We start from the raw sequence: 14,465 nt of genomic DNA on the forward strand, positions 1-14,465 counted from the left end.
TACTGCAAGGATTCAGGTAAAGTCAGTGAGTGGAATGATGGAAGCAGGAGACATTTAGAGGGATTGGGGACAGAGGGAACCCGGAGTCTCCTGCCATTTCCAAATGGGTATGTTGCTCCTTAGTTTCACAATATTTGGGCCATATGAGGATGTGCACTCAGTGTCGCTTTGAGTAACTATTTTTTTTCCATGAGAAGATCCAATTTAAATATTTAGCGAAAATATCTCCATTAAAAAATGTCTGTGATATGGGGGCTACCTATTTCCAAGCCCTGACATACACAGCTGAAATTCCATTCCTATAAAATTAATTAAAATGGTATATGTTTGTTCTTTTTCAGCTTATAAAAAACACAAATCCAAAATATTCAATTCCCCACTCCTTAACATATGACTCACATTTAATAGTCCAAGATTGAATTCCAGATACCACATCCACATTTCAGGAAGCAGTATGAAGTAACTTGACAACGTCAGAGACAGTGAGGTATTCTCTGAATTGTCAAAAGAACTTTCTTCTCCCCAAAGGACAAAGACATGAAGCAGCTGTCTCTTGAGGAAGGTTCCTATAAGGTCACCTGAAATTCTAAATATGTACTACTGGTCTAGACTCAGTCATGTGGTCACACTTGCTATCAAGGAGCTTTGGAAATATAGTCCTTTTCTGATTGTTTACTCACCCATCTAAAATATTTATTTTTGGAAGAAGAATATAGTATAAACTTGGAATGTTCAGGCCTGATGGAGTTCTCTACATGTTATAGTCACAAAGTGTGACTATAACACTCCCCCTTTCCCATCCATTAAAAATTCTCACTATAATGAAAGTAATCCACTAGACAAAGTGTTGTTAATTTCACTCATTCTCAATTAGTTTGTTGGTGACATGCCACAGAATGAAGTTCAAAACCATTTTTTAGACATGTGGAGATATTTCCAAAAAATTGTTTTGAATCATTAATGTTTAAGACATATTTCAAAAATAGAGGGAAGAATAATAATCAATGTTACAGATACCCATGTACCCACCAGCTAGATTTAAGTGATATTAACATATTTCCATATAAGTTCTCTCTTTCTCGTAACAAATTTTTAGGGAACATCCCAATATGCAAAAGACTATATGGAAATGAATTGTTTGAAGATGAAGGAAGGCTCATAATTCCACTCTTTTTTTGTGCAACCCTATTTCCTCCCAAACCTCCAGTATTCTGCTGAGTATTAAACTGGCAAGATTCAATAAGGCATTGAGAACCAAAACAAGTAAGTACTATTTCTGAGTCTACTAGAATTAAGACTTCTGAATACACAAACAGGAAAAATAAGTCTAAGCTACAACCATACTTTTCTTCCTTTCCTTCCCTTCTCTCTTCTTCTCCCTCTCCTTCTTTTCCTTCCTTGATTCCTCCTCTCTTTTTCCTTTTAAAGGAGCTCTTGGTTTTATTATTTACTATATATAAAACAATATTTGTTCTGACTTTCTTACTTGTTTACATTCAGAGTGATTTCAGGAAATTTTTGATTAAAAACTTTGGCCTAAATTCTCTCTATTTGCAGATAATTCTGAATGTCTACCTATTACACACACTGAGGTAAACTATACCACAGAAGTCATCTGTAAGAATACTATGGCTTTTGATTTTACACGATTGGTTATAATGTAGCAAATGTTTTATCATTTCATAAAGGCAAATGCATTTAAATTTCAAAGAAAAGCAAAAACTAAATGATGCTAAAATACAAAAACACAATTACATTGTAATCAACTCTAGTCTGTGACCATTTGCATCTGAACTTGAATATGAGTCACACTGAGATGCCTAGTTAGATACTGCCCTGAGAATTTAAGCACTACCTTTGCCATACCAAATTAAAAGGAAAAAAAAAAAAATACACAGAATAACTAGACTCACAATTCTAAAATAGGAGTTCATCCAGAGTTTCTTTTGCCACTTTGGCAGTGATCCGCCTAACAATATGGAACAGTAAGGTGGTTTGCATGCAGAAAACATGGGTCTTAAAATGTCAGGGACAAGTGGTATATTTCTGTGTAGCACAGCTATACCAAACATTTTATTTCCCCCTGAAAGACTCAATTTGTCTAATTCATCTGAGACGTGAGCCATGGAGAGTTCCTGAATAAGTTTTATAAAATGTATTCTGCACACTTCAAAAGTAAGAAATAAATATGATATGACTTACCCTGACCTCCCTTCCAGTAATTCCTGCCTTCATTCACTCTTCATTTCTAAAGAAAGAAAAAGCAAGAAGCACTTATTGTTAGTGTACCTACCAGTGATGTAATTTAATCCAGAATATAATTCTTCAAAAATTAACTGCTGATTGGCAGCTCTTTTTTTTTTTTAATCTCTGACAAGTTGCTGAAATTGGTTCTTTTAAAACCATTTTATTGAGGTATGATTGACACACAAAAAGCTGTACATATTTAACGTATGTATGCAACTTGATGAATTTAGAAATAAGTATGCACTCATGAAACCATCATCCCAACCTATGCCATAAGTATATCCATCACTTCCAGAAGTTTCCTCTGAAAATTGTTTTAATGTTTGCTATTACTACCATCCACTTTACCTGTTATAGACCAAATAGGTCAGTACATATCTGTTCAACAAACCTAGACTGCTCACTTTTTTTTCAGAATCCATTTGTCTTTAGAGTTCTAGTTAAATACAGCTTTTGATCTATATTTCATTTTGGAATTTAAAAAAAAATCTTTGACTACATAGGAAAGAGAATACATGAACAAATTTTCCCTTTTCTCTTATTTACTTAGGTCAACTCCTCTCTCCCATTTACTCATATTTCTTTAATTACTGCTTATTTCTTTAATTGTTGCATCTCCAAATGTGTCTACATTAATTTAGAAGAAACAATCAGGCAGCCAAATTCAATACGTTCTAAGAAAAGTGGAATACTGGGAATTTCACAACATGAGCGTATATTTTTTATCTTTCAAAATGAACAGAAGAGGAGAGGGCAAAGGAGAAATAGCTGAGTAAATATTCAGATCATACAGAGTTAATTTTAAGAATGTAAGCACGTGTAGCTGATAAATGAATTCTAGTCATCTGAAATACTTTTTAAAAATAATAATCAGACAAAAATGGTTTGATACCTAGTGCAATTTGATATAATTATGAGAAATAAGTAAAGATCAAGGTTTGTTAAAACATGAGCGTCACCTCTTTTTCTAACTGCAATTTTATGGAAGTCAAAGTTGAGCACTGCCATGGGGCCCTGCGCCTAGAAAAATAACAAGTTACGGCTAGAAAACACACGTTAGCTCCTTAGCCATTGGGCAAAACTGACAATAAAATAGCAGTAAAATAAGAAGTTTGCACAACCACTTCCTTCTATCATATGCTGACGGGAAAATAACGAAAGCTGGACCAACAACTGTACCTAAGATTAAAATGCATTTACATGAAATACTTGATTCTGAGGCAGTTAGGGGTTTCATTTATGGCAGCTTGTTACCAGAGTGGTACCAATAGTCCTTCGTAATTAAAGGCGTCATTTCATCCCCAGACTCTTGGTGAGAAAAGTGAGAATTCACCTAATGTTTCTTGGGAACTGCAGTTTTCTAATCATTTTGAAACAGGGGGTGACTAGCTGAGTTCCCTCCCCACTCTGTAATACACAAGCAGCCTGTCTTGGAAACAGCTTCTGAGGAACCAAACATCCCCGCCCTCCATGGTAATATGTTTCATTTTGTACATCGCCCCTAATCCTGGTCAGGGTTCTTTTAAGGCGACTTGGCTCTGAACTTTTAGAAAGATGTGTTGTTTTACATTAACACCAGAAGCGCTATACATCAAGGAAAAAAAAAACTTCCAGTGATGGGGGCTTCACACGAATTTCTAATCTTTACAGCCCTTCAGTACTTATATTTTAAGAATGGAGGCATAATTTATTTCCGATGAAACCGAATTGCTCAGCTCTCTGCTAATAGGATCCTCAGGGCAAAAAGGGTAGAGAGAGTGGCATCATATAAAAGCAGAAAGCGTCACATTTTTTTGAAATTTAAACTAGAAACAATAAATTAGTAAGTATGTTTGCCATGATTATTGCACATTCACGATAAATTGTTCTCGTTTAGTAAATGTGACAATGAATGTGGGTGGCCCAGAGGGTTAATAACAGACTGCTTATATTGGCCTAAGAAGCATTGGTGAGCATTCTTATTTTATTAAGGAAGCCAAACAGCCATTTGCAGGTATCAGCATATAATGTGATTCTTTTACCCATCGTCCTTCTGCTTTGCTCTTCCTAGACTCAGTTTGAGTGGTTGCCAAATGTGTTTTCCACCTGAAAGCTGACCATTGTAAAGACTTTTCTGTCTTTGCTACAGAACAGTAAAATTCCCATCTAATGAAACACCTTTTTTTTGAGCCCAATCATGAAGATTTATTTTTCAATCAGGCCACATAATCAAAGGAATGCTTAAATACCTTAAACTATCATTGTGGAGGAATAGAGCAGCTTTCTACAAAAGAACCATCACTAAAGCCAGGGAGGGCCATCTGTCTAATTAGCCAGTGATGAAGATCACCTTTGGTAAGCATAATACTAAAGCTGGTTTTGGTTCTTCAAAATGTGCCTGTCCCATTATCGTTCCTTGAAAATAATGAAAGGGAAGCCACAGTAACAGAGGGCTGATGTGGATGACATGCAGTAAGGGCTCCAGGCAAGCACTGTGTTTCCTCCTGTGAAAAGTATCACCATTTATTATCCCTCATTAAAATTTAATTTTATATGGCATCTATCAAAGGTCATTTTTTTAAATTGGAATTTTGTAAGCAATGTTACTGATGGGTTAACTACTGTGAAAAAAATCAAATCTTCATAGATTTATTGTTTTAAGCTATTATTAAGGAGGCACCTTCGGAAAAAAAACAAATTATTTCCCTCATAGAGAGCCAGATTGTTCTCCTTTCTAGTTAATTTAGTTTACACAATAATTTCAGTTGGTTTTTGCACTAGAAGCACCTTGGAAACCTAATTAGAAGTGAATAATCATTAGCATATAAAGGATTTAAACCTATAACTTAATTATGACGAATTTAAACCAAGACTAAGATGATAACATCTTAATAGCACTAGAATGGAAAGCAGAATTTAACACATCTCTCCTTTACATTTACTGCAATTAAAATCTATTTTTCTTCTACTGAAACTTACTTTATTATAGACCATGATTTTTTCAACTTCTGATCTAAAATGTTTTCATGTAGTTGTAAAGTTGTAATAAATGTTAATACTTATAATATCAATATTAAACAAATGCTTTATTCTCCAAAAGGAAAGAGGAAAATTTTTCTTGAGTACCAAGATTTCCAGGTACTGTATATACATTTTATTATCTAACACATCAGAATAGACACTGAGCTCTTTTTTGCAACCAAGGAAACTGATGCTTAGGGAGATAAGTAGCATGCTAAAACCATGCAATAAGACAATGGTAGAAGGTAAAAATTAGAATATTAATCCAGGTCTTCCTGACTCCAGTGGATTTTTCACTATATAGGCTATCTACTAAAGAAAGTGTGCTTATCTGCATTAGAACAGAGGTCAGCAAACTTTTCCTGTAAAGAGAAAAATGGTACACATTTTCTGCTTTGTGGGGCATGCAATCTCTGTAGCAACAATTCCAAGTCACTGTTGCAGCACGAAGCAGCTTTAGGCAAAATATAAAGAAATGAGCTAGCTGTATCCCAATAAAACTTTATTTACAAAAATGGTCAAAGGGTCACAGTTTGCCCTACACTAAAATATAAACTATGTGAAAGGTATAAACTTTATTTTGTTCAACATTATATAACTCAATGCCTAGAAAAGTAATAATTAATTAATGATGATATTAAAAATAAAGCTAGCTAATACATGGAATTCATTATGTGCTAGTCACTTTTATATGTAATAACTCATTTACTTCTCAAAATATCTCTATAACATAGTTACTATTTTCACCCATTTTAAGAGGTATGGAGACTGATGAATGAATAATTAATATGTCATGATAACTCAGCAAGTGAGTGGTAGATCCAAGATTCAGGCTATAAAAGTACATAATACACAGTAGGAGCTCAAGAATTAATTAAATGAATAAATGGATGAGTGAATCAATATAGTTAGTCTTAGATATTTTAAGACAGAATTGTCTTGGTAATCCAGGAGATACCTCTCTTCCAAATTGTCTAGGTTTATAAAGCCAAATTTAAAAGAGAAAAAGAGAGAGAGGGAGAGGCAAATGAAGTAAAGGAGATAACATATAATAACATTCATATAAATGTAGAATTACAAATCATGTTAAGTGCTACAAAGAACTGGATAAATGTACTGACCAGTGGGATTGAGGGGTCTGGGAAGGTCTCCAAAGAAAGAATACTGAAATTAAGATTTGCAGATGAATAGGAATTATCTGGATGAAGAGTGGGGAGAACAGTATTTCAGGCTGATAACTAGCCATTGGTAAAGGTCCAGAGACAGAAATGATGATGAATCAGACCAAAAAGTGAATAATGTAGCTAGGAATGAACTGATAGGCTGGAGATAGATGTTGGCACGAATGTGTGAGTTAGATAGAGCAGGGGAGTGAGAAAATGTCAAGTGTTGGTGAAGTGAGGAAGTGAGAATTCAAGAGTAAAATTTTGGACATTTTAAGTTTGAGGAACCTGAAAGAAATTCAAGTAGAGCTGTTCAGAAGGCATTGGATCCATAAACCTATCTCTCAGAGGACAGGCATGGATAAGTGACAGGAGATGGTAAATATTAGCATTTGGATGACATTATGTCAGGGGTATGGAATATCACTTAGGGAAAGTTTGTAGAGAGAGAAGAACTTTGATATTTAGGAATGTGCCATAGAGAGTTCCTCATGAAGGAGGCTGAGAAGTAGTGTTCAGAGAGGAAGGAAAAAAGCTAAGAGAATGTAGTTGGATGAAAGCTAAGAGAAGAGTGTCTTCAAGAAGGAGGCATGGCTGACTGTGTCGAATGTGGCGAGATGTTAAGTAAGATGAGGACTAAGCAGTATTATTTGCAAGGTCCTACTGTACAGCACAGGGAACTATAGTCAATATCCTGTGATAAATCATAATGGAAAAGAATATGAAAAAGAATGTATATATATATATATGTATAATTGAATCGCTTTGCTGTACAGCAGAAATTAACACAACATTGTAAATCAACTATACTTCAATAAAATAAATTAAGAAAACAGAAGTGTCCTTTGGATTTCCAATGTGGAAATCATTGATGCCCTTAACAAAGTCGTTTTGGAGTCATGGGTACAGAAACAAGACAGGAGTAGGAAGGTAATTATGGCAGTAAGGTGTAACAGCCCATATAGACAACATTTTTTTTTTTAAAGAAAAGGGAAGTATGTGTGAAATCATAACAACACAAGGCTTAAGAAGAGGTGAAAAAAAAAAAAAAAAAAAAGAAAAAAAAAAAAAAAGAAGAGGTGGACTGCAAATGAATGAAATTGAGTTGGGGTTGGTATGGACAAGGAAAATCTAAAATCCAAACAACAAATGGTTTATACTATAGAGAGTCCCTGAGATGCCTGCAAGTTGGCCCCACATAATAATTTAAGAGTAGAATGGATTACACACTCTCATGTTCTCCCACTATTTATGGGTGCAGTCAATTAAGCTTAACAACATTACACAGTAGTAGCAAAGCTATTGCATTTCCATCCTGTGGGGCTGTCAGCGTAGAGAGTCATTTTCCAACTGCCAGGGCAGAGGATTCGCTCTCTGGATAGTGATTACAATCATTTGAATGTTTATGCAGAAACTATTCCTACCCAGAGGAGAAACTATTACAACAAGCACCATCACTGAATGATACACTGCTTCTTTTTGCATTCTTAACACTAGCATAACTAAGCTACCAAATAAATCAGAGAAGCATACACACTCCTTAGGAATTATTTTCTTGAAATTAAATAGCTATTGATTGGTCTCTACTTCTATCTTTTCTCTCTTTAAGTTAATTTTAACCAATCACTGGATTTTACTGTTTATTCATTTATTTATTCAACAAAAATTATAAAGTACTATTTATCAGGAACAAGAAATAGCAAAATGAACAAGACATGCTCCACCTTTCATGGAACTTGTACTCTAGTGAAAGAGACAAGCTTTATACTTGTTTTGTAGCATTTTAGCAGTTTACAATTACTTGAAACTCATGGCAACCTTGAGAGGAAGACAGAATGGATACTCTTAATTTCATTTTAAAGGTAAGCTGAAAGGATTTGCAGAAGATAAATCTGAAAAGCATGATGGCAAAACATAATAGTTCTTAAAGTGTGGTCCCACAACCAGCATCAGCTGGAAACTTAGAAATACAAATGTGTTGCCCCCAAGCCAGACCTTGTAAATGAGAAACTTGGGATGGGGACTAAAATCTGTTTACCAAGACCTTCAGGTGATTCTGAAGCACACTCAAGTTTGAGGAACACTGGTGTAAGAAAAAGATATTGGATTGAACAAAAATACTCGGTGTTGGAGAATATGGCTAAGACAGCAGACTAGGAAGACCCTAAATTCACCTCTTCCCGTGGGCATACCAAAATTACAACTATTTACAGAGCAACTAGCTACAAAAATAACCTGAAGGCTAGTGAAAAAGATTTTCCACAGCTAAGGATATAAAGAAGGAAGTACAACAAGATTGGTAGGAGGGGCAGAGACATGACATAGTCAAGGCCCACACCCCTGGGTGTATGACCCACCAACAGGAGGATAACCACAACTGCAAAGGTTCTCCCCAAGGAGTAAGGGGTCCAAGCCCCACATTAGGCTCCCCTGTCTAGGGTTCCTGCACCAGGAAGATCAGCACCCAGAACATCTGGCTTTGAAGGTCAGCAGGGCTTGTGTACAGGAGAGCTAGAGGGCTGTAGGAAACAGAGGCTCTGTTCTTAAAAGGTGCACACAAAAATCTCACATGCTCCAAGTCTCAGTGCAGAGGCCTTGATTTGAAAGGAGCCTAGGTCAGACCTGCTTGCTGATCTCGGAGAGTCTCTCAGAGAGGTACGAGGCACACGTGACGCCACCTGGGGTTCAATGCACTGGCAGCAGTCATTTTGGGAAGTGGAGCTCATTCTACCACGAGGACACTGGTGCTGGCAAACACCATTTGGAAGTCCTCCCTCTAGCCTATTAGTGTCAGGGGCTTACCTGCCCGCCAGAGGGACAACACCAGCCCAGTATCCTCTGGGTTCCACAGCCAGCTGCTCTGGGACCCAGCTCTGTCCACCAGCAGGCTGGCAGCCATCACACCAGGCAGGGTCTCTCAGCCAACCGGGCCTGCAGCCAGCCTTGCCTAACAATGCGCCCACAGCAGTTGGCCCTGCCACAAAAGAAGGGCCCATGAAGCCCACAAAGGGCTTCATACACACACACACACACACACACACACACATATACAAAATGTTATATATGATCCTCATGGTAACCACAAACCAAAAACCTATAAGAGAAACACACACAAAAAGAGAAAGGAATCCAAACATAACACTAAAGATAGTCATCAAATCACAAAGGAAGAGAGCAAAAGAGGAAGAAACTAAAAAAACTACAAAAAAAACCCAGACAACAATTAACAAAATGGCAATAAGTACATACTTATCAATAATAACTTTGAATGTAAATGTACTGAACGCTCCAATCAAAAGACAGAGTCATCTAATAAAAAACAAGACCCATCTATATACTGCCTACAAGAAACTCACTTTAGAACTAAGGACACATGCAGTCTGAAAATAAAGGGATGGAAAGGTAGTCCATACAAATGGAAACAAAAAGAAATCTGGGGTAGAAAATAAACTTTAAAACAAAGACTATAACCAAAAAAAGAAGAATATTACTTAATGATAAAGGGATCAATCCAACAAGAAGATATAACACCTGTAAATATATATATATATATATATATATATATACATACATACATACACACACACACACACCCACCCAACATAGCAACATGTAAATACATAAAGCGAATATTAACATAAAGGGAGAAATAGACAACAATACAGTAATAGTAAGGGACTTCATTACTCCACTTATATCAATAGACAGATCATCCACAGAGAAAATCAATAAGGAAACACTGGCCTTAAATGATACCTTAGAGCAGATTAACTTAACATATATATATACAGAATATTTCATCCAAAAGCAAGAGAATACACATTCTTTTTTTGAGAGCACTTGAAACATTCCCCAGGATAGATTACATGCTAGCTCACAAAGGAAGTCACAATAAATTTCAGAAGATTAAAATCATACCAAGCATCTTTTCCAAACACAATAGTATGAGACTAGAAATCAACTACAAGGAAAAAAAATGCAAAAAACACGAACATGTGGAGGCTAAACATTATGCTTTTAAACAACCAATGGGTCACTGAAGAAATCAAAGAGGAAATAAAAACATACCTGGAGACAAATGAAAATGGAAACAACAATCCAAAAGCTATGGGGCACAGCAAAAGCAGTTCTAAGAGGTAAGATTATAGTGATACAAGCCTACATCAGGAAACAAGAAAAATCTTAAATAAACAACCTAACCTTATACCTAAAGGAACTACTAGAAAAAAGAACAATCAAAACCCAAAGCTAGTAGAAGGATAGAAATAATAAAGATCAGAGCAAAAGTAAATGAAATAGAGAAAAAAAAAAGTAAAAAGAATCAATGAAACTAAGAGCTGGTTCTTTGAAGAGATTAACAAAATTAATAAACTATTAGCCAGACTCATTAAGAACAAAAGAGAGAGGACCCAAACAAATAAAATCCAAAGGGAAAGAGGAGAAATTACAACCTACATCACAGAAATACCAAGGATCATAAGAGATTACTATGAACAATTATATGCCATTAAAATGGATGACCTAGAAGAAATGGATAAAATCCTTGAAACATGCAGTCTCCTAAGAATGAAGAAGGAAGAAATAGAAAATATGAATAGACTTAATATCAGTAATGAAATTGAATCAGTAATCAAAAAATTTTCAACAAACAAAAGTCCAGGTCCAGCTGGCTTCACAGGTGAATTCTACCAAACATTTGAAGAAGAGTTAACACCTATCCTTCTCAAAATATTCTAAAAAACTGAAGAAAAGGGAATGCTTGCAAACTTATTATACAAGGCCAGCATCACCCTGATACCAAAACCAGATAAAGACACCACCAAAAAAAGGAAATTATAGGCCGATATCACTTATGAATATAGATGCAAAATCCTCAACAAAATATCAGCAAACCAAATTCAACAGTACAGTAAAAGGATCTTACACCATGAGCAAGTAAAATTTATTCCAGGGAAGCAAGGATGGTTCAATGTCTACAAATCAATGAATGTGATACACCACATTAACAAACTGAAGAATACAAAATCATATGATCATTCCAATAGATGCAAAAACAAAAAAAAAGGTTGTGACAAAATTTAAAATCCAATTATGATAGAAATTCTCAACAAAGTACATACAGAGGAAACATACCTCAACACAATAAAGGCTATATATGACAAAACTACAAACAACATCATAATCAACAGTGAAAAGCTGAAAACATTTCCTTTAAGGTCAGGAACAAGACAAAGACGCCCACTCTCACCACTTTTATTTAACATAGTATTGGAAGTACTAGCCACAACAATCAGACAAGAAAAAGAAATAAAAGTAATCCAAATTGGAAAGGAAGAAATAAAACTATCACTGTTTGCACACGACATGGTGCTATATATAGAAAATCATAGAGAGGCCACCAAAAAACCATTAGGACTAATAAATGAATTCAGTAAAGCTGCAGTATACAAAATTAATATCTATAAATCTGTTGTGTTTCTATGTACGAACAAAAAACTATCAGAAAGAGAAATTAAGAAAATTATCCCATATACAATTGCATCAAAAAGAATAAAATACCTACAAATAAATCTAGGGAGGTAAAAGACTTGTATTTGAAAAACTATAAAACATTGATGAAAGAAACTGAAGATCACACAAATGGAAAGATATAATGTGTTCATGGATTAGAATAATTAATATTGTTAAAATGACCATACTACCCAAGGTAATCTATAGATTTAGCACAATTCCTATCAAAATACCAATGGCATTTTTCACAAAACTAGAACAAGTAATTCTAAAATTTGTATGGAAACACAAAAGAGCCCCAAAAGCTAAAACAATCCTGAGAAAGAAGAGCAAAGCTGGAGGTATCATGAGCCCTGATTTCAAACTATATTACAAAGCTGCAGCAATTGAAATAGTATGGTACTGGTACAAAAACAGACACATAGATCAATGGAGAAAAATACAGAGTCTAGAAATGAACCCATGCACTTATGGCCAATTAATCTATGACAAAGGAGGCAAGAACATACAATGGGGAAAAGACAGCCTCTTCAATAAATGGTGTTAGGAAAATTGGATAGTTACATGCAAAAGAATCAAAATGAACTACTTTCTCACATCATACACAAAAACAAACTCAAAATGGATTAAAGACTTAAATGTAAGACCTGAAACCATAAAACTCCAAGAAGAAAACATAGACAGTATGCTCTTTGACATTGGTCTTAGCAATATTTTTTTGGATCTGTCTCCTAAGACAAAGGAAGCAAAAGCAAAAATAAATGGATGGTATTACATCAAAGTAAAAGCTTTTGGACAATGAAGGAAACTATCAACAAAATGAAAAGGCAGCTTACTGAATTGAAGGAGACTTGGCAAATGATATATCTGATAAGAGGTTAACATCCAAAATATACAAAATATTAAACAACTCAGCATCAAAAAAAACAACTTGATTAAAAAAATGGGCAGATGATCTGAAGACATTTTTCCGAAGAAGGCAGAGAGATGCCCAAGAGACACATAAAAAGAGGCTCAACATCACTAATCATCAAGGAAATGCAAACCAAAATCACAGTGAGATAAGTGAGATACCACTTCACATCAGTCAGAAAGGCTGTTTTCAAAAAGACAACAATTAACAAGTGTTGGCGAGAATGTGGTGATAAGCGAATACTTTGCATTGTTGGTAGGAATATAAGTTGATACAGTCACTATCAAAAATGCAATGGAGGTTCCCCTTCAAATTAAATGTAGACCTACCATACAATCCAGCAATTCCACTTCTGGGTATTTTTCCAAAGAAAACAAAAACACTAATTTGAAAAGATATATGCAACCTTGTGTTCATTATAGCATTATTTACCATAGCCAAGTTATAGAAGCAACCTAAGGGTTCACTGAGAGATATAAAGATGCAGAAGTTGTGATATATATGTATATACACAGACACACACACACACACATACACACACTGGTATGTTACTCAGCCATAAAATAAAGATTGCTGTTTTTCCATTTGCAACAATGTAGATGGACCTAGAGGGTATTATGCCAAGTGAAATAAATCAGATGGAGAAAGACAAATCCCATATGATTTCACTAGTATCTGGAATCTAAAAACAAAACAAACAAATGTAAGAAAAGAGAAAGAGACTCATTGATACAGAGAACAAACTGGTAGTTGAGGGGCAGATGTGGGGGGATGAGTGAAAAAGGTGAGGGAGATTAAGAGGTACAGTCTTTTAGTTTTAAATAGGTGCCAGGGATGTAATGTACAGCATAGGGGATACAGTCAATAATATTTTAATACTTCTGTATGGTGACAGATGGTAACTAAACTTACCATGGTGATCATTTTGTAATGTAGAAAAATACTGGATCATTATGTTATACACCTGAAACTAATATAATATAGTAAGTTAATTATACTTCAATTTTAAAACTCTAAAAAAAAAAAAATTAGTAGGATATAATGACTGACTGAATGTGGGGGGGAAAGAAGATGAAATTGAGGCCTGAATGTCTGGCTTGAACAACTTTCCCTTACCGTCTGATGAAACAAGATGTCATACTGTGAACTGCCCTGTGAAAAGGCCCATATGGAAAGAATGTGGCTTCCGATGGATAGCCAGAGAGGAAGACACCCTCAGTCCAACAGCCCACGAGGTACTAAATCTTGCCAACAACCATGTGAGCTTGGAAGTAGATCCTTTCCCAGTCAAGCCTTCAGATAGGATCCAGCACTGGCTGACACCCGACTATGGCCTCTTGAGAGACACTGAAATAGAGGACCCAGCTAAATTGTGCTCAAATTTCTGACTCACTAAAACCATGAGATAATAAGTGTGTGTGGGTTTTTTGTTTTGTTTTGTAAAGACTGGGCATTATGTAAATGACCTTGGAAAAATTACTCAACTATTTGGCCTCGGTTTTCTAAAAATGAATCCTATCTTGCTTGTGGCTATAAATAAATCTATGCCAGGGGTCATAAACACAAATCTCTACTGCGAGCAAGCAGGCAACATATCAGTGAAAGAAGGTAGACAGGCATAAAAGAAAATC

General features: G+C 35.4%; 1 protein-coding gene across 2 annotated transcripts in view; it reads right to left on the reverse strand.

Moving 5' to 3' along the window:
- The window catches only part of LOC309658213 (teneurin-2-like), a 1,589,229-nt gene that overhangs the window by 1,082,812 nt on the left and 491,952 nt on the right, over window positions 1–14,465 (reverse strand). For both annotated transcript variants that reach the window (XM_082456602.1, XM_082456603.1), the window contains one exon: window positions 2,203–2,248. The gene's annotated coding sequence lies outside the window, so the exon portion shown is untranslated. The remainder of the gene's footprint in view (window positions 1–2,202; window positions 2,249–14,465) is intronic.

Source organism: Balaenoptera physalus (assembly GCF_965194825.1).
Source record: "Balaenoptera physalus genome assembly, chromosome: 3".
Classification (NCBI taxonomy): Eukaryota; Metazoa; Chordata; class Mammalia; order Artiodactyla; family Balaenopteridae; genus Balaenoptera; species Balaenoptera physalus.